This window comes from Micropterus salmoides, unplaced genomic scaffold (genome assembly GCF_014851395.1).
Source record: "Micropterus salmoides isolate LMB-PRFRI ecotype aquatic unplaced genomic scaffold, ASM1485139v1 Ms_hic_scaffold_17, whole genome shotgun sequence".
Classification (NCBI taxonomy): domain Eukaryota; kingdom Metazoa; phylum Chordata; class Actinopteri; order Centrarchiformes; family Centrarchidae; genus Micropterus; species Micropterus salmoides.
This window is the reverse complement of record NW_024040817.1, coordinates 2,681,126-2,701,410: the sequence shown is the minus strand read 5'-3', so window position 1 is coordinate 2,701,410 and position 20,285 is coordinate 2,681,126. Positions and strand designations below refer to the sequence as shown.

Below are 20,285 nucleotides of genomic sequence, written 5' to 3'. Positions count from 1 at the left end.
TCCCGGCTCTCCCCTATAGGCCTATCTATATTAGGGCTGGCCACTATTATCGCGTTAATGAATTAACCTAATGAACTCCTAATTTTATGGCATGTTGACAGTTTATTTTTTTATTATTAGGCTATTATTTTGAATACACATACAGTCAAACCCTGGGCCACAGGAGGGGTGAGATCAGCCTGCAAATAACCCTCCCAAACAAGAAGCTTCAGCAGCGCTCCGCACGTACGGCAGGCGCTCAATGGATAGTAACCATGGAAACAGCTTTTTGCAGCTGTAGCCTATTTAACTTAATTAAAAATTAGCCTATAGGCTTCATAACTTTACCTGATAGGCCTTCATCTAGTTTTGCGGGGATGCTCTGCCGTGTGAATTCCCTCCTGTTGATGTCCTGTTCAGTAACAGTAATAGATTCTGGAAACTCACAAACTTACAAAAAGTTCATGACAATTGACCTCATTCTAACAGGGAAACTTGCAACTGAGCGCAGACTGTTTCTGCTGCCCCCTGATGAAAGAAAATGTTTCTGCTGCTTGCCTACCTCTTCAGGATGGCTTCCGCTTTCGCTTTGCTCCTCAGACTGAAGAGTTGGTTATATGGAGCAATTTTGACGAGAAGTTCCCTCGACAGATGGGATATTACGGAGTAGTTCTACTGTTAATGCGCATCACGGAGCGAAATGCAGCTTGAAGAACATGAACGTAGTCAGTTTTGTGTTTATACTGTATTGCGCATTTTCTTTCCTGCCCGTGGACGGACCGACGGTGAACAGCGGTGAGTTCAGTTAATGAGAAGCGAGAAATGGTAAAGAAAAAAGAATCAGGCTGTAGCTGAGAAAGTCTGTTAATGTCACTGAATTTGCGACATATCCCTACTTAGAAGCCTGTCATTCAACTGTGTTGGTACCTGTGATTGGCAGAGTTAAGAGGGATTGTTGTTACAGTTCCTGCTAAGTATCTCTGTTTAATTTAAACTTAATTTACACTCATCCCACAGGCCTACTGCAACTAAGTGACTAAGAGTGGTCCAAATAGGCCTACAAGACATTATTATTATTAGATTAATAGGCTATGTTTGATAAATCTTTACTTTTTATCTTATAACATGTCAGTAACAGTAAAAAGTAGCTTTTTTTTTCCTCCCCGAAGAGAAAATGATCTGGATTAAAGCAAAAGCAGCAAAAGCAGGTGTTGACCTTTCTTAAATGTTCTTACCTTTGTGCTTTGAAGTCAGAGAGAAGTAATACATACAAGACGACAACAACAAGAATGTCACAAATATCTAAAGGAACAGAGAATAAATATCTGTCTGTCTGTGTGACTCTCAGAGACACATTCCCTCTTTTACACCTACACGGCTTTCTCCAAACCTGTCGGACTCCCGGGCATCCACCAGTTCTCAGCCATGGGTCTGCTGGACGGCAGGATGATCGACTACTTTGACAGCGAGCACCAGAAGAAAGTTCCCAAACAGGACTGGATGAAAGAGAGACTGCCTGCAGATTACTGGGAGAAAGGAACACAGTCCCGTCAGAGAAAGCAGCAGAGTTTAAAAATCAACCTCGACATCCTGATTAAACGGACGGGACAGAGTGACTCAGGTAAGATCTGTGAAATGTGAACTGTATGTTTTGTTTTCTGCATGAAACTCCTGCTGGTTTGTTCTTTGAGTCAGGAACAAGATATATTTGCATAGCCACACAGTTTATAATTGTTGAAGAAACAAACTCCTTAAAAGGTCCATTCAGCAGCTGTTCCAGCTTTTGGATCCTAAATTCATATTTTTCTGTCCACTTTCAGGACATTGTGGCCATGTTAGCTTAATATTTCATTAAAAGAGTTCTTGGCTTTGCAAACAGCAGTTAGTAGTCGTGTAAAGAAAGAAAAAAGAGAGCTGAGAGAAGTTCAAACCCTGGCTCTTTACTCACCTCCGCCCAGCTGACCAATCACAGCCTGAAGATGGTGTGACTGTTGGTTTCTTCAAAGAATGGTTGAACAGTTCCCAGTGACCATCGAATCAGCCTGGGGTTGATCGAATAGGCTATATTTGCTTGAAATGCCCATCTTTGCTATTCCACCAGCCAACAAGCAGTACACTGATCCCTTTATTTATGTTCAGCAAAGTCAGTTTGCCTGTGTGTGTTGGTGCGACGCATTAATCAAATTACTTACTAAACTGAATATGAATTGTTTCACTGTTCCGGTGCTCTTTAGGGTCCCTGTATCATCCGATCATTCAAATATTCCATTTAATCTGGCAAACCCAAAAGAATCAATATTTCGTTTTTCTGTATGAACCAAATATGAAAATTGACGTTTGTTTCCTTGCTTTCAGTTCGACATGGGAAACCAAAACGAAATAATAGGTCGACTTTACGTTTTCTTTATTTTTCTTTGATTTCCCACAGACGGTAGACAAACTAAAGACCCATTCTGAGATCATTATATTGTTTTGACAGTGGCCCCAAATGTAAGTCAATATTTTCCGTATTAATATGTAGCCTAATAATCCTGATGCAGATTGGCCCCCAGGTCTACAAAGAACGGAGGCTGCTCGCAATAATATTGCTTCATTTTGTTTGAAGTTGTGACCCTGACACAGACACCTGTCTCTCTGTGTCTCTGTCCTCATCGCTCAGAGACACCTTTGCTCTCTTTGACCGTCTCTCTGCTCCAGGATGTTTCCCTCTGAAGCGACTGTGAGCTGCACTTTATCAGAGGTGCTGAAGTTTACATTTGTGTGGATGTGTAGACTTGTGAGATTTGTCTGATCAGTGTTGAGGTTTTCCACCTCCGCTCGTCTCATCCAGTAGCCTACAGTCCTAGACGGGCTCTGTGTCTGTCAGACGATATAAAGGGGATAACCACCATATCAGCAGCACAATAACGCAAGGTAATTCCACAGCAGAGGGGCGGGTAGATTTTGTTAAAGTATTATGACTTCATTCTCATTAGACTGTGACTTTATTCTCATAACATATCTCCAAATATTATTCTGCAAATTTCAGAACGCATAGTTTCTACGTTTCAGAATAAAGCTGGCGTCTGGTTCACTGTTTCTACCTACCTTTCTACTTTGGTGTTTTTGAATTAAAAAAAAAAAGAATAAACTTATAAACATGTTATACTCTTTCCAAGACTTATTTTTTCCTATATTGTTTCCACACTTCGCTGATCACTGCTAACACAATTGCTTATTCTACTGTGTGTGTGTGTGTGTGCTTGCTGGGCTGGCACATACACAGGATCAGTGTTGGGCAAGTTACTTCCAAAATGTAATATATTATAGATTACTAGTTACTGTCATTTCAAAGTAATTAGTTATTACTGTCTCTGAATTGTAATGCTTTAAACTACTTTTGCCTTACTTTAACAGTGTTTTTTTTTAATGGGTGCATTAGCGAGATGTGCTGCAGGTGGGTTCTACTGATGTGCAGTTATATCTTTGTCTTTGTCATAAAAATGAACCTGATAAGTATTGAGGGGGAGGGGTGGGTGAAATAGGATAAATCGTGTCCCCATTAAAGATGCTGTGCGTATTTACGCACGAGGTACAGCTGCATAACGTCACTGATTATTTGAATCTCCAGCACCCCGACAGGCTCTAAACAGCAGTAAAACTGTAAAATGTAAAACTAAATATTGATTTGTATTTGGTTGCCAGATTAAATGGGGATAATTAAATGATCGGATGATACACGGGTAAAAGCCAGACGCCATAGGTTTGTGTTGTTTAGATGTGGTGATAACGGTGCACTTTTTAAGACATCTCTCCTGGAAGGCATTCATAGTGTTGCTCTCAGTTGTTGAAATGACAAGTTACAGAAATAGTTTTGCCATAATCCACAAATATTCAAACTGTGTTTCACTGTCCTCTCTCTGGATTCAGACGTCCATGTTCTTCAATGGATGAGCGGCTGTGAGGGGAACATGCAGCCCAACGGCAGAATTACGTTTCACCGTGGTAATGTACAGCTACGATGGAAACGACTTCTTGTCCTTTAATCACACCAACAAAGTCTGGGTTGCTTGGACTGAAGCGGCCATCCGGACAAAGGAGAAGTGGAATAACCAGGTCCTAATAGAAGTCACCAGGCAGTACCTGGAGAACGAGTGCATGGATTCGTTGAGGAATCTTGTGGCTTATCAGCGAATGCGCCTTCAAAATGCCCGTATGTACAACAGAATTTTTTCATAGTTTGTTTTGTAGATAATAAAGAACCAGGGCTGTTTCAAGGGCAGCTCGACTTGGTTGAAGATAAATGAAGATGTTTTGCTCAGAAGCTTGTTCAGTTCTTACTGGACTGATTTTATTTGAACCTTCCTTTGATTAGAGATTTGTTTGTAAAAGTCCTGCCCTTTAGCTTTAAATAAAACTTATAGTTTGAGTTTTGTTCTGCAAGTTCAGGAGCTTCTTCCTACAAGTGGGGAGGAGGTATTTTATCAGCATCGTAGCCTTAAGATGCTTTGTGGAAACGGGGCCTGGGTTGTACGTTTCTGTTTGGCCAACAGCAAACAATAACATTTATTTTTTTCTGTCTAGCTCCACCTGAGGTCTTCATGTTCTCAAAAAACACCACTGTTGCGTCAAAGGTCATGTTGACGTGCCTGACGGGCCACAGGTTTCTACCCAAAAGACATCATCCTGAACATCAAGAGAAACGGTCGTGTTCTAACTAAAGAGGACGGAGTGGTTACCTCGGGCGTTCGACCAAATGAAGACGACACCTTCCAGAGAAGAGACAGTGTGGAGATTTTAAGGAGCGACATGTCTACATTCACCTGTGAAGTGATTCACCGTGCATCCAGGTTACATGTAGAGAAGGAATGGGGTAAGAAACTTTTAAAGTTATTTACCATTTGTTTCTACATTATTGCAGAAAGTGTTTCTTATGATTGAAATCACTGTACCAGCAAATGTTCTTTGTCTTAAGCCACAAGGAAGTCCCTGAGATTTAGCTTTGGCCATCACGTCTTAACTGTTCCAGTAACAAATTCATATCAGGAAACACAACATTTACTACAAGGGAAGTAACCGCGACAACATTTAGAAAGTTAAGAAACCGATGAGATCCACATTACAATCGATCAGAATGGTGCTTTACATGACAGGAAAAATCTAAAATCATGAGTTAATGTCTTTGTTTAGCTACAGTGCGGTAAAAGCTGCATATCATTAAGATTATAATTTTATCTATTTTGTCTAATTAGTGATTGAAGATGGTGCTTGATGAATTTATTTTTGTATCATGGTTAGATTCAATTTGTAATTTTTTAATTTAAGTTTTAGCTAAAGTTCAATATTCACTGACAGTCTATTTTTGACTGAAGCCGCGTCCAGCAGCACAGAGCAGATGAACCAGGTTAGAAGTCAGACACAATGGCATAGAGAATCTGGTTGATTTTCAAAATAAAACACCCTTTGCAGACTCCAATAAACACAGTTAAAACAGACCACAACAATTCGTAGCTACTTAATCCTGGAAGAAGCACAAAAATCAAGGACAACTCAACAAATAAGCAAAATCTGAACTTGCATGGTCTGTCACACAAGGATGACAACGGAATGATTAATCTGTTACTGCCTGACTGTCAGATGTGCGGGATAATTAACCTACATTTTAATCGCCATCTTCACAATTAGCTAATGGCGTTCTTTCAAATCGCAATTTCGATTTGAAAACGATTAATCGTTCAGCCCTAGTTTTTACAAACAAAAGAAAAAAATTTTGAACTTGTAGAAGAAAAGAACCTTTTTTTTTTTTTTTTGAGACTTGACATGGTCTCCTCTCAGAACATCCTCTTTTTCTGTTTAATGTATTCAAATGCAGCATTACTATCACTCACCTTCTACATTGTCTTTGTATATTGAAAAAAATGTTCAAAGTGAATATAAAACTAATGTGAATGTTTTCTGTGTTTTAGATCATAAACTCCCTCCTGGACCTGGAGGACTTGGACCCATCATTGTTGGGGTTGCAGAGTTCACGCTCGTGTTGGGCGTAGTGGGGTGTGGTGCTGGCTGTCTTGTACAAAAAAGGCATAATTGGTAGGTGGCATTTATATGTAACCATCGTCTTCTCTTGACAACATGATATCAGTAGACTGGAATCATTTTTTTTCTAAAATTAGTTTTATATTCTTTAATAAAATACACAAACAATGTAATTTCTTTTATTAAGAGAAAACAAAACAAACTGAACAGTAAAGTTCTGTGCTTAAAGAACAGCCGTGGTTCTTTAACAGTAAATCGTGGTTTATGCTTCATATTAACATTTTACCAACAAGGACATCATCAAATCATTAATATGTAATAATCGAATTCCATGATGAACAATTGAAATTTTGCTGGGAGCTTCCTGGTTTCTGCCTCACAGTTAATAGTTCTTTGTTGTTTTCTGTTTCAAAGATACATACAATACCTTTTACTACCTGTAGTACTTAAATATCTTTCTATATTTCTTATAAAATGCCAATAAAAACCACCATAACAAAAAGGATTTCCTTTAGCCTGTAGCTTCTTTTTGGTTCAGAACTCCAGTCAAAGAGGCTTAAAGCGTGCAGTAAACAGCAGGATAACTGATGGAGTTCATTTCATCTTCTTTAGCCCCGCAGTAGGAATGTCGTGCCAACCCACCATGCCTATTAGCATATTAATAGCTAGAGTTTAGTGTTAGGACTATAAATACTGTGAGACTAGAGGCGTGTTCTACCCTGTTGTTTGCACTGAGATATGCATCTGTTAAATATCTGTAGTTGTCAGGCCACTAGAGACAGAGTTGCTCATTGATGAGTAGGTTTCAAATATTCCCATGTGATTATTTACTAAATATTAATAATCTTAATATAAATGATCTGCCACAACATAAAACTCAATACTGTGATAGAGGATTTTAACAGTATCACCCACCCCATCACCAACATGTTAAACATTAGCATGTTACCATGTTAACTGCAAGCATGTAAATGTCATGACAGCAGGGACGTGCACAGGGGGGTTGCTCTGGTTGCCCGGGCAACTGCCCGTTTGCCTTTCCTGACTCAAGTTGCCCTTCCGACTCACCCTTCCGAGAAAAAAAAATAAAATAAAAAAATAATCGCGATCGCAAAGCCTCATTCACTTCCATTCGGGCACCGAAAGTGAAAGTCAGTAGGGGAAGGGCAAACTCTGTTTAAGTGGCTGCACTGCTGCAGCGCTGCCTGCACGTCAGTCGATTCTGTTCCCTACCGGAATTCCTGTTTCCTTCCTTTATGCAATCATACTACAACAAATCATGCGTAGTTTTGCCCAGTTACCATACGTGATACGTACCAACAGAAGTGAATACGAGCTAGAAGCGCAACTGAATGTACGGGAAGCCAAAAGGTTAAAAAAGGATTGTATTTTTTTCCGAAATCTAAGCGTTTTTTTATTTAATATTTTATTAGAAGCGAGTTTTCCCCATCTGTCAATTCAATCTAGATTATTTATTTTCAAATAAAAAAAAAAAGGAAAAAAAATAAAAAATAATAATGATTAAAAAAAACAATAAACAATAATATAAGGAACTCTTTTTCTCATATGTATTTTGGTGACATTTATATTGTTAATACATTTTGGATACTGTGTTTAGTGCCTTTTTTCAGGTCAGAGCAACTGCCCTTCAAAATTCCTGTGCACGTCCCTGCATGACAGTATTGTGGAAGTAAATTCCACAATACAGTTTCCAGTGTTGAGAATCAAAATGTCCACCTCCAGGGTTTCCTGTTAACGAGACCATGGCGGATCATCAGTCTAATTTGTTCCGCCATAGTAATTCAAAAATATTCTGAAAAACATCTCATAATTACATTACAGACCTCTGATGTTGTGATTTGTAGGCACTGCTGTGAGCTCGCACGCTCACACACTTGTTTCTGTCACTTTGTGGGAAGGCGATTAAGCTAGCCGCGCCTAAATTTGGAGTGCACACGTATTAAAGCCTTTATGGTAACTGAAACGGCCCAGAGCGAGCTGACAGACAGGTTAGAGACTTTATCCTGTCAGTTTGTCTCTTTGCAAAGACAAGTGTTGCAGTATGAGAGTCCTGCCTGAACAGAGGCTGTGAAGTCTTCATGTTACCACATACAACATTATTTATCAAACTGGATGAATTTAGCTTGAGGAGGATACACAGGTTTTCAAAATACGGTGTCTATACAGTATGGAAATGGAGATTAAGATCTATTCTTTGATTTAGGGTTGCTGGAAAAACATTGAATAAATTTGTTGACTTTTGTTGCTGTTTCATCACCATTTATAGCGATACAGTGGTTTTATGATCAAATAGTTTACTAGAGCACAACATTGTCTACAAGAGTGCAAAGTGTTTCATAGATAGCCTCTTAATTTTGCACCAAATAATGCATTTAACTTTAAAATGTACAAAATTTGCTCCGAGACGGTCCAAGGCCCGCCCACCATAGTCTCTTAAAATCCTGTGGGGAAGCACTGACTTCTGAATCAACAGTTTAAGTGAAGACTTTTGATTGTCCTCAGATTTAATCTGTGTTCAAACTGTGAACTTTAACGCTGTGTATTTTTAAAGTCAACATGCTTTTGGAAGGACAGATGCAGATTTAGACCATGCCACTGATTTCATCTATGATCTATTAACATTGTCTTTTTTTAACAGGACCTGGAGACAACAGTTCACAAGGTAACTACTTTATGTTTCTTCAAGTTTTATGAAGTTTATTGTTCAGAGGTTACTGTCACTTGATGATCGAACAAAATGAAATGTTGTCTGGTTTGTGTGCTTTTTGCTGGGTGCTTGAATGAAAGACTACGAAAATATTTTGTGTGTGTGTGTGTGTTAACCCCAGTAACACAGTGAATGACACCACACCTCTCAGTATGGGTGTAACTAATAAATACATTTTCTTTTCTTCACAGGGTCAAAATCGTCTCTCAGCAGCGGTGGCTCTGGCTCCTCTTATTTTCTTTCCTACAGCCGACGACTCGCCCAGTAACAACACCGACGGCTAGACAAATAGTGTTCTGGATGAAAACAGAAGAAATAATGAGGAACTGCTTAATTTCTGCAGATAATATAATTACATACATGAAGATTCACTTTGCTCTCTGGAACCTAATTTAGCAATTCAACAGATACATTTACTGTGGGATACAAACGTAAACCGTGAACCTTCAATATTCAAACAGCACCGACTTGTTGTGTTGTAGCACATTGTACCTTGCAACAACAACAGATGGATGAGCACTAAGTAAAAGTTATAGTGCTTATCTAAAATAGTTAAAAGTTGAATGAGCTTGTTTTTGTCAGGGTTAAAAGATCGTAGGTCAGGTTTGGATTCAGGATGATTTAGAAAAGTATGACAAAATTAAAGCACCTAAAGAGAAAAAAATATGTTGTTGGATCAGAGATCTTAAATGCTAACATTTACAACTAAATTTCTACAACAGTGTGTGAATTAAGGAATTATTAGGAGAGGAATTTTTATCAAATCTTACTAGAGTTAGTAACGAGAGATTGCAGAGGAGACACCAGCGCTGAAAGTAAATGGAATAAAGTCAGTGATGGAAACAGGTGTTTGTTCGTCACGCTGTCAGTGAAAAAAGGTTTTCAGTATTGCAGGTGGGTGGGACACTGGGGGGGTTAAATTAATGGACATTTTTTATTATTATATATAACTATGATATATTAATATCATATTGACGAAATTGAGTCCTTTACTTATATAATTGCATAATTGAATCCATTTACTACAAATCATAGTATGCTTCACATTACTGCTAACAATCCTCAGGAAAACTCAATTTATTTTAATTTTATGCTGTGAAAACAGTGACTTTAGACTTGCTGCAGATGATCCACAACAGGAAACGGAACTTTGACAATAAATACAACAGATGTTTGTTGTTGTGGATTATTCAACCTGAGGATGTTTTAAATTCCACAAGATTAAAAGTGCATGGAAACCAATGGCTACCTCAAAACACACAATTGGAAAGAAGCTTTTAGCGCTTAGTTCAGTAAACGTGATTTGTAGTAAATGAGCTAAAATGCATAAATACACTGGTATGATCATTTAAGTAGTCACAGGGTTCAGCCTGGATTAAAAAGAAGTAATCAATGTATTTTCAGATGGGTGAAAAACATTGATCATTTAAAGCAAATTACTGCTTAAATTCATTTAATACTCTGTTGTAAATAATGTTTTTATTGTTTAAGCTCTTAAAAAGTGCCTTTTTACCGCCTGTTTATCTGTCACTATAAAATATGCTCACTGATCACTGAATTTGATCAGTTTTTTACTCCAAGATTAAACTAATACTGTTTGCAGAGTTTTACTGTAAACACATTAATTTAGTGACTTACTGGTAAATTGTTTTTGGTGGGGTTTTTGCCTTAAACAAATGTAATATATTTTTTATTTGTTCTTTGGCACTTATGTAGTCAGAAAATATGGAAATATTATTATCCAGCTGTTTATTTTTTAAAGTGTGAGGATCGTTTGCTTATTTACCTGTGGTGTAACATTCACTCCTGGGGATAATATTTCTTTAAATATCTCTTTTTCTTTGGAAATGAAATGAAATATGACATTTGAAGAAATCTCCAGTGAATCCTAAAGTCTGCATTATGTTATGTAGTTTGTCAGCGATAACATGGATTGTAAGACTGTAGTGGAGATTATTAAATATTTGCAGCTACTGTCTAAAAAGTTATAATTAGTCATTAATATTTAATTGTGAATCTGTGTGCCAAAATTTTAGGATAGAAATTCAATTCTATTTTTTGTATGTTTTCTTTAAAAGGCCAAAGCCAAAACATGATCACATTAGTATTTCCCCTTTTACTTGTGTTGTCTCTTTAAATGTTCCCTGTTTGGGGGTTGTGGTGTTTGAAACATGTGCTCATGTTAAATAAAGGCAATCATAACAAAATGGTTGTTGAACCTGCAGTAAAGAGTTACCACTGTCTCTATATACAACATCTTGGTCCGCCTGGTCCATCAGTTCAAAGGGAGGACTCGTTCCACAGGTCCCACTGTGCCTCCCTCTCGGCTGCAGAGTGAAATGGTCGGGGGCGGCCGCTGTGGCACCCATGCAACGGAGAGAGACTATGTACGACTATTACGACCAGGTAGGCAAAGCAGGCACTTGTATATTGCCCTGAGAAGGGCTGATTATGTAGGCCTACTTAACCCACAGCAATAATAACCGTGAGTGTCCCTTTAAATTCTATGATTGTTCTTATGCTGGAATCCCCCTAATGTGGTTCCCCCCCACTGGTTTGCTACACAGTGCCCACCTGTAAAGAGCTTCTGTGGCGGTATGCACCATAACATGTTGACCTCCAAAGGATATCTCCAAAATGTCTTATTGGATTATTATAAGATCCCCACATTTATTTTTTTTTACATTTTTGTGTTCCTAATTGCAAACGTGGCCTGTTTATGCTGTATTTTCTCCAGCTGTTCATCAGGATGGTGGATGTTTGGATTTAAAGTTTATGTGCTATGCAGTCAAGGCACTTTTTTTGTCTGTTAATTGCGTATTGTTAATATGAATGTGTATTCCAATTTTTAAATATAATTTCTTAACTAAAAAATGTGTTTAGCACAAGATGGTGGACGTTTGCATGTTAAATTTACTATAAGTATGTGTGTGCACTTTCTAAAACTAACCTGGTAATGCAAACAAATGTTTGGAGATTGGAATGAGGTGTCTGATTTGATTGCCGAAGGGTTGGGGGGTTCACTTTGGTTTGATATAGGGCCCTACAGATCTCTTTGGGAACCCCAAGATGTCTCCCATCCACTCATCATCACAATCATTAATTCTTCCTCATAACTTCCAGATCAGTTCCTTCACAACTCAAACTTACAGCTGTCACCCCATCATCAAGAAACCTGGTCTGATCCCCAACATCATTTCCAACTTCCCATCTATCTTCAGTCTCCCCCTCTTATCATCTTATCGCTGCTCAATTTAAAACCAAAACTCAATTATTATTTTTTTTAAACCTGTCCTGTCCAGCAGCCTGGTATAGAGTATGATGAGCTGGATACCATATTGTGCCAGACAGATTTTACTTTAACAAGAGAGTATTAATATACTCCTTTGTCTGGAATAATAATTCATTTAAATAAGTAACTGGAAGAAAAGCATCAGGAATAATTCTGTCAGGGACAACCTAAATTTGTTTGTGTGTGAGACTGTGTGTGTCTGTATGTGTGTGCGTGTACATGTGTGTGTGCGCATAAACCTGTTAAAGAATGTAGTTGTTAGTGAGAGTGGGACGTCACGACTGTGCCACACCTACCCCAGCAACAGGCAGGCAAGAACCCCAGTAGCCAATAGGGGTGGGAGAAAGAAAAAGAATAAATCAATCAAAAAAACAAAGACTCCCAGATGCACCGCGATGCAAACGCAGAAGACGCCGACCCAAATGCCAGTTGACAACGTAATGCCGACGGAACGCAAAAAGCGTAACCCGCGGAAGAGCAGCGCCCGGACCGACCGCGGCGCGCACACAACATAGACCAGTGCTTCCCCGCCACCCAGCTCACCTCTAACAACCAGTTTGAACCATTTCAATCTGGATTCCACTCACAACACAACACTGAAAAAACCCTCCTCAAAGTCGCCAATAACCTCCTCCTCTCCTCTGACTCTGGTCACCTCACCACCCTCATCATGCTCGACTTCACTGCAGCCTACGACACCGTCAACCATTCCACTCTTCTTTCCCGACTGGAAACCTACTCCAACATCACCGACACCGCACTCTCCTGGCTATTTGTCTATGTCTATTTTCCGCCGCCACACTCCCATGTTACATTCAGTAACAGTCCCAGCTCGTTATTGGTGCATGCAACAACAAAAAAACTGCACTGATGCTTCGTCTGTCTTTATTTATTCTTTCACCAAATCATCTGCTTCATGTTTACACCGACACGCGCATGCCAGTGTACGTGAACGGGTCCTAGCTGTGCGTTTTCAGTCGTTTTAATGTAGACGGAGATCAGAATACAGAATAGTGTGGGTTCATGGGGCCTTAAACTCCTTATCTGAAACGTTGCTGATCAAACGCAGTTATCACCTCAGACTGTTTACTGAATCTCAAGGAATGCTACATCTAAGTGTAATAACTTATTGATGACTAAACCTTTTTCTATATGTACTTTGAATCAATCATCCCTACTGATGAACCCCACAAAGAACTGAACAGTAACGTTACACTCGGAGGTGCACGGCTCTCCCCGGCCAGGTGGCGTAACAGTTTCAGGCAGAACTCTGCAGCCGCTCCTCCCTCCGCTCTCTGCCTTTAAACCCTTCATGTCCCTCCGGTTCAGATGCAGCCACTTATAATAGTGTAATAAATGTTGATTATTAAAGATTTTAAGGCAGCACAACGCTGCCACCACCTTTGTTTACCTGGTCTGGTCCTGCATCAGAGGCAGAGAACAGAACCACAGAGACAGGAATGTAATACAAAATACAATCTTTATTGGAAATACATATTCATCTGAAAAAGGGACACCGCACGCAGAGAGCCCTCACAAAGGTCAACCCCTAATGGCCCCCAGAGCCGCCCTACCACCCTATGACACAGCACCGCAACCTGTACACTGCAAACTACTGAGACACCATATAAAAATGCACCACATTTAATAAGGACCACTTCAAACCACAAGCTGGTCAGAACAATTTCTACCAATAGGGAAGGCAGAGGGCCCCCTTTGCCACCAGCGAGGGATTACCTGTTTTACAAAGGGACACCTCTAATGGGTGTCAATTTACTAAAACCTTTTTAAGATAACTCATAATAAGACTAAGACACAAAACTCTTGACAAGACAACATACAACATCAGAAATGTATAAGCTTAAAACTTATTTGCCCTGGGTCTGACGACCATACCCCCCACACCCCCCCCCCACCCCTGTGGGGAGCGGACATGGAATCTCCCGTAGACCAGGAAGCGCCACAGACACACTCCGTTCAGCTTCAGACCCCGGCTGCGGACACCCCACTTGGATTGGCGTGTTGCCGTGGAAGGGTGTGCAGCCTCGTGCAGCTTCCGTCCGTGAAGAACAGGTACAGGCACTTACTAGATCCCGATCCCTCTCTACCTAAAGGAGACGCGTGCCTCCCCCTCCTAACACAGGAACAGACCCCCTGCCTGCTTCTTCACTGCCGGCAGCACTAAAAGTTGCACCGTCCCGCTGCGTGCCAAAAACCACAGCCACGGACCAAACACAGGTGAGAGTAACCAGTCATCACTACAAGAATCCTTCCATTCAAGTGTCTACAAGGCGATGGAGACTCTCCCCGCATTTATTCATTACAATAGTATCTAACTGAACAGTTACTACGTTACAGGACGAAATCTCATATTGCCCATTTGTAAAGTTTGCCGTTAACATAACGTCATCTAACAGAGCTGAGCCAGAGACATTTGACTGAGCCTTTACTTTACAACTTCACACTCGCCTTTTCTTCAAAGCATTATCACCCTAATGTCTAACACTAAGGTTAATCTAATATATTTTGGCTTCTCTCTTCTTGCTGACTTGTCTTTGACTCCTTAAAAGCTGCGGTTAGAACACACTAACTCCCGTTAACTGAGAATCGTTAGCAGCTTTAGCGTAACGAGCTAACCTCGCAAGCTATTTGCCAACAGCAATACCAGTTAAATATTAACACATAAATAAAGGACAGGAACTTCACTCACCAACTGGAACACGGACTTCCTGGTGGTTCTCTCTCCAATAAACTGCACAGCCTGCCATTATTCATCTGGTATCTGCATGTAGAACCGTCCAAACGGCTCCAACAGGCTGAGCCTCAGAGCTCCATGTATTAGCTCAGTGAGGCTAACAGACGGCGAACCAAGTGCCAGCAGTGACAGGGGCCAGAGACGCCTGTCATTCAATGCGGCCACGCCCCTAATAATGCAGAACTTTAAGGCTTAATATAATTTAAACAGGTGAGTTATAAAACATTCACCCCCACAGCAACTCCTTCTGGTACTGTATTCCAAATGCCTTATTCAAGAAAATTGGAGGCTTAGAATTTCTTCTTAGAGCGGATTTTAATGTTGACAAATAAATACTTATATCGTTGTCAGAGTTTCATAGACAAATACTCTTGTATTGGAAAATGTTATATGTACATAACTTCTCACCCCACACATCTGTACTCTGGAACAACAGATATGTTTTGAACAACCTGTCGCGTCCGGAGAGGGAGTCTATGGAGCAGTACATCAAGGACTCCTTAGCCGCTGGCATCATTCGCCCTCCCCGTTAGGAACGGGCTTCTTTTTTGTAGCCAAGAAAGACAAGACCCTCCGCCCTTGTATCGATTACCGGGGGCTCAATGCCATCACCATTAAGAACAAATACCCCCTCCCGCTCATGGATTCGGCCTTTGAATCCCTCTCCCGGTCTACCATTTTTACTAATTTACGTAATGCCTACCATCTGGTGCGGATCCGGTCACTACGAGTATTTGGTCATGCCCTTTGGCCTTACCAACGCCCCTGCGGTTTTCCAAGCCTTAGTTAACGACGTTCTCCGTGATTTTCTCCACAGTTTGGTTTTCGTTTATCTGGATGATATCCTGATCTTCTCCCGCGACCCTGCCCAACACACAAAACATGTTCGTCTGGTCCTGCAGCGGCTTCTGGAGAACAGGCTTTTCGTCAAAGCAGATAAATGTGAATTTCACACACCCTCCGTCCAGTTCCTCGGTTTCGTTATGAAAGGGGGCGGCTTCGTGCCGACCCCTCAAAGATCCAGGCGGTCGCGGACTGGCCCACTCCCACCTCCGTAAAGCAACTACAACGCTTTCTTGGTTTCGCTAACTTTTACCGCAGCTTTATCCGCAATTTCAGCACCGTCGCCGCCCCTCTCACTCGCCTCACTTCCACCTCGGTCCCTTTCGTCTGGTCTCCAGAGGCCGCTGCAGCCTTCTCCCACCTCAAGTCCCTGTTCACCTCCACCCCCGTCCTCACCAACCCTGACCCCTCCCTTCAGTTCATGGTTGAGGTGGACGCCTTGGACGTGGGCGTCGGCGCCTGCCTCTCCCAGCGCTCTCCCAAGGATAACAGACTTCACCCCTCCGCCTTATTCTCCCGCCGTCTGTCCCCCACCAAACGTAATTACACCGTGGGGGACCAAGAACTGCTGGCTATTAAGCTGGCCCTGGAGGAGTGGAGGCACTGGCTAGAGGGGGCTGAACACCCTTTTCTAGTCCTGACAGATCACAAAAATCTTTCCTATATCCAGACCGCTAAAAGACTAAACTCCCGCCAGTCCCGGTGGGCCCTGTTCTTCAATAGGTTAAATTTCTCCCTCTCCTACTGTCCTGGGTCCCGAAACACTAAACCAGACACTCTCTCCTGACTCTATTCCAGGACACTCCCCCGAACACCATCCTGCCCCACATCTGCCTCATCGCCTCTGTGGTCTGGGAGGTGGAGTCCGCGCCCAGTCCACTGAACCCGGTCCCGGCCTCGAGCCCCCTAATCGCCTCTACGTTCCATCGAGCGTCCGCTCTCTGGTTCTCCAGTGAGCGCACGCCTCGAGATTCAGTTGCCACCCCGGGATGGCCCGCACCCTCTGCCTACTTCGCCAGCGGTTCTGGTGGCCCTCCATGGATAAGGACTGTCGGTCCTTTGTGGCCGCCTGTGAGGTGTGCACCCGCGCCAAATCCTCCCATCAGCCACCCGCCGGTCTGCTCCGCCCCCTCCCGGTCCCCGGTCGCCCCTGGTCCCATATCGCCTTAGACTTCGTCACCGGTCTCCCCAAATCCAACGGAAACACTGTTCATCCTCAGCATCGTCGACCGTTTCTCTAAGTCCGCCCACTTTGTCCCCCTACCCAAACTCCCCACTTCCTTGGAGACCGCCCGCCTCCTCATCAACCATGTCTTCCGTCTGCATGGCATCCCGCTAGACATAGTCTCCGACCAGGGTCCTCAGTTCACATCCCAGGTCTGGAGAGCCTTCTGCCGCGCCTTTGGCGCCACCGCCCTGTCGCGGTGACAGCCCGGCTGTTGGTGAGTGTCCTGTTTCTCCTTTCCCTCGCATTCTGGTTTCTCCTGTGCCTTCTCTCTCTCTCTCTCTGTGTGCTCTCTCCCTCTCTGCTCTGGAGCCCGTCTGGCTACCCATACCTGCACCTTGTTAACCTCCATCCCCGGCCGCCGCACCTGCCAGCCGTCAGCCTCATCACGACCAGTATTTCTACCCCGGCTTTCCACTCCATCCTCGCTCGATCGTCGCAGCTCCTGACTTGGTGTCACCGCTTCATTCTGGCTCTTTTGAAATTTCCCTTTGTTTCACGTCCTAGTTACCTACTAACTCTGTCTGTCTGTTTCCTCCTGCCAGGTTCACTCACCTCTGCCTCCCAGTTCGGCCAGCTGGGCTTGCTCGCCAGCCTCTTCCTCTCGCCGCCTCCACGACGCCCTCTGGCTTCCCCCCTTGCAACCCGCCGGGTCCCCAGTCACCGCGTCCTCTCCTCCACGTCCGCCTGCCTCCCTCGAACGTCCAGCCTAAGCACCTTCCGCTCCTCCAGCTACTCGGTCCCCCGGGTCCTCGTCTACCACTCCTTCTTTCCTCCCGTCCCTCCTCGTCCCCCTTTTTCCTCAATAAACCTCTTTTTCAAACCCTCAGCGTTGCATTTGGGTCCGTTCTGTCTCCTACCGTTACATCATCCAATACAACCACAATTGGCCCCACTGTCAATTCAAGGAATCTCTGTTCTGGATAGAAAATGCACTAACCACTTTATTAGAAATTGTTTTACTGAATACCTTTACCCTGAAAGACAAAATAAAAAACAACATTTTACAAAAATTTGATAAAGACTCAATTACTAAACTAAGAACATTATATCTATCACTCCCTATACCCCCCAAAGTGAAAGAAACACATTTCAAAGTAATGAACAACATTTACCCCTCTAAAGAATTACTAAGACTTCGCTTTGGTATAAATGACAACACATGCACATTTTGTGAAAGTGATATCGAAACTACGGACCATGTGTTTTTCTCATGCAATGTGATATATTTTTTACTTATCCTATTCTGTAGAAACAAATTCTGGGCAGCCGTGTTTGTCTGTAAATCTTGATACTTCCAATAAAAAAAAAAAAAAGAAAGAGAACGCGTTAAAAAGCCAGGAAAATGCAGTGCGCTAGCGTACACAGCAGGGTGTTCAGGGGGTCACCAGGAAGCAGCCCTGTAGTAGTATTTATTTATTTTTATTACAAGAATTATATGGTTACAGCTCACATTTTCATAAGGAAAAAAAAACAGTGAAAAAAATATAAAAAAACAATTATAAACAACAAAAATAAAGTATACAGCCAGAGTATCAAACAAAAAATATCAGTTAAATTAATTATAAAGTTAAATTAGATAAATATAAACATCAAAAATAAACATTTTGATGCTGATTTACCCTTTAATCCAGAAATACGACTATATAATTTTTTAAGTCAAATTTAAAAACATTGAAAAGAGGTTTGTTCTTCATAAATTTTGATTTATGAATAATTAATTTTCCAAACAAAATTAATAGATTGACTATATATTGTACAGAGGAGTTTGAATCAGAAAAATAAAATAAAATGTCAAAATTGGATAAGTGTACGTTTGAGTGTCCATTAACGAAGCATTGCATATCATTCCACAGAGAAGAGCTATGTAACAGCTATAGAATAAATAGTCCAACGTTTCTGTTTCCAGAGAGCAGAAGGAGCATTTTTCGTCTACAGTAGGGATAAATTTCGAGATAATCTCGTTACAGGGGTAACAATGGTGAAGAATTTTAAATGACATTTCTTTAACTTTGTAATTAAAAATTTATGTGGGTTACTCCATGCTCTATTCCAATTAATATTTTCATCCAGGGGGGTCCATTTGTACCTGCATGCAGGGATAGATTTTGCACATAAAAGGTTCTTAATTACTTTGTTGTTGACTTTTCTGTCTAGAAAAGATAGACCATTTATTGAAACACTGCTGGAGAAAAATGCATTAATTTGATCCAAATCTTTTTCATCTCTAAGCAGGGTGATGATCCCATGGGGTATAGCTCTGGTTACAACGTCAAATTCTTTTCTTGGAGGATGGAAGTTAAATTTATGAGTGATGTCGTCATATGTTAAAATTTGATTTGAGTTATTTAACAGTTGGGATACCAGTACAATGTCATGTTTTAAACCAGTTTTGTATAAAGAGAGTCTTGCTTTCTATGTCTGATGTTCCTGTTGTTCCAGATCAAACATTTGTGAGGGGAGAAATTGTGTTTGTACAAAAGTGACCAACAAGTTAGAGCCTGTTTATGGAAGTTTGACAGTTTGATTGGCAGTCTGTTGATGGAGTATGGGCACTGAAGCAAGAATGTGCTTTTACCAACTTTTTCAAAGATAAAGTTTGGAACAATGTTCCACAAACTGTTTGGATTTTTCAAAAATCTTTTAAACCAGTTGATTTTTAATATCTCATTGAAAAGTGAGAAGTCAATTACCGATAAACCCCCTTCCTGAATTTTATTGGTCAAGATGTTTTTCCTGATTTTATGGGGCTTCTTCCTCCATATAAAGTTATATAATAGTTTGTCTAGATTGGCACATTGTAATTTAGTTATTTCTATAGATGTAAATAAATATGCTGCTTGTGAGAGACCTTCTGCTTTAGAAAGAAGAACCCTGCCATATGTAGATATATCTCTTGTAAGCCAAGAATCAAACTTTTTATTAATAGAGTCATACAGTAAAGAGAGATTACTCTTGTGTAACTTGTGATTATGACTGATTTTTACTCCAAAATAGGTTACTAAATTCTATATATTTATCCCACATATTTGACCTGAGTGCTTATTTTTAAGAGAAAACAGCTCACATTTTGATAGATTTAGATTCAAGCCTGAGCTTTCAGAGAATTTGTTCACAACCTTTAGTGCAATTCCTATTTGGGATCCATTTATTAGAAACAGGATTGTGATATTTTATTTCTCTTTAATTTAATGTAATTCCTTTTAATGAATCTTGTGAATTAGGTCACAAAGAGTTTGGGCTACAGTCACAAATGAAGAGGCGATGTGGGGCAGCCTTGGCGGATCCCTTTCTTTATGTAAAATCTAGGTGAGGTTCCATTCGCCAATTTAATACAACTGTTTCCTCCCATGTACAGAGTTTTCACATCATTAATAAAATTCTGATCAAAATTAAAAAATTTTAAGGTGTCAATAATAATTTGTGGCTTACCGTGTCAAAAGCTTTT

The 20,285-nt window shown here is 41.1% G+C and overlaps 1 pseudogene; it reads left to right on the top strand.

Annotated features, from left to right (window-relative positions):
• Nucleotides 1-410: 410 nt before the first annotated feature.
• On the top strand, nucleotides 411-10,929 carry LOC119908111 (annotated as a pseudogene).
• Nucleotides 10,930-20,285: the final 9,356 nt, after the last annotated feature.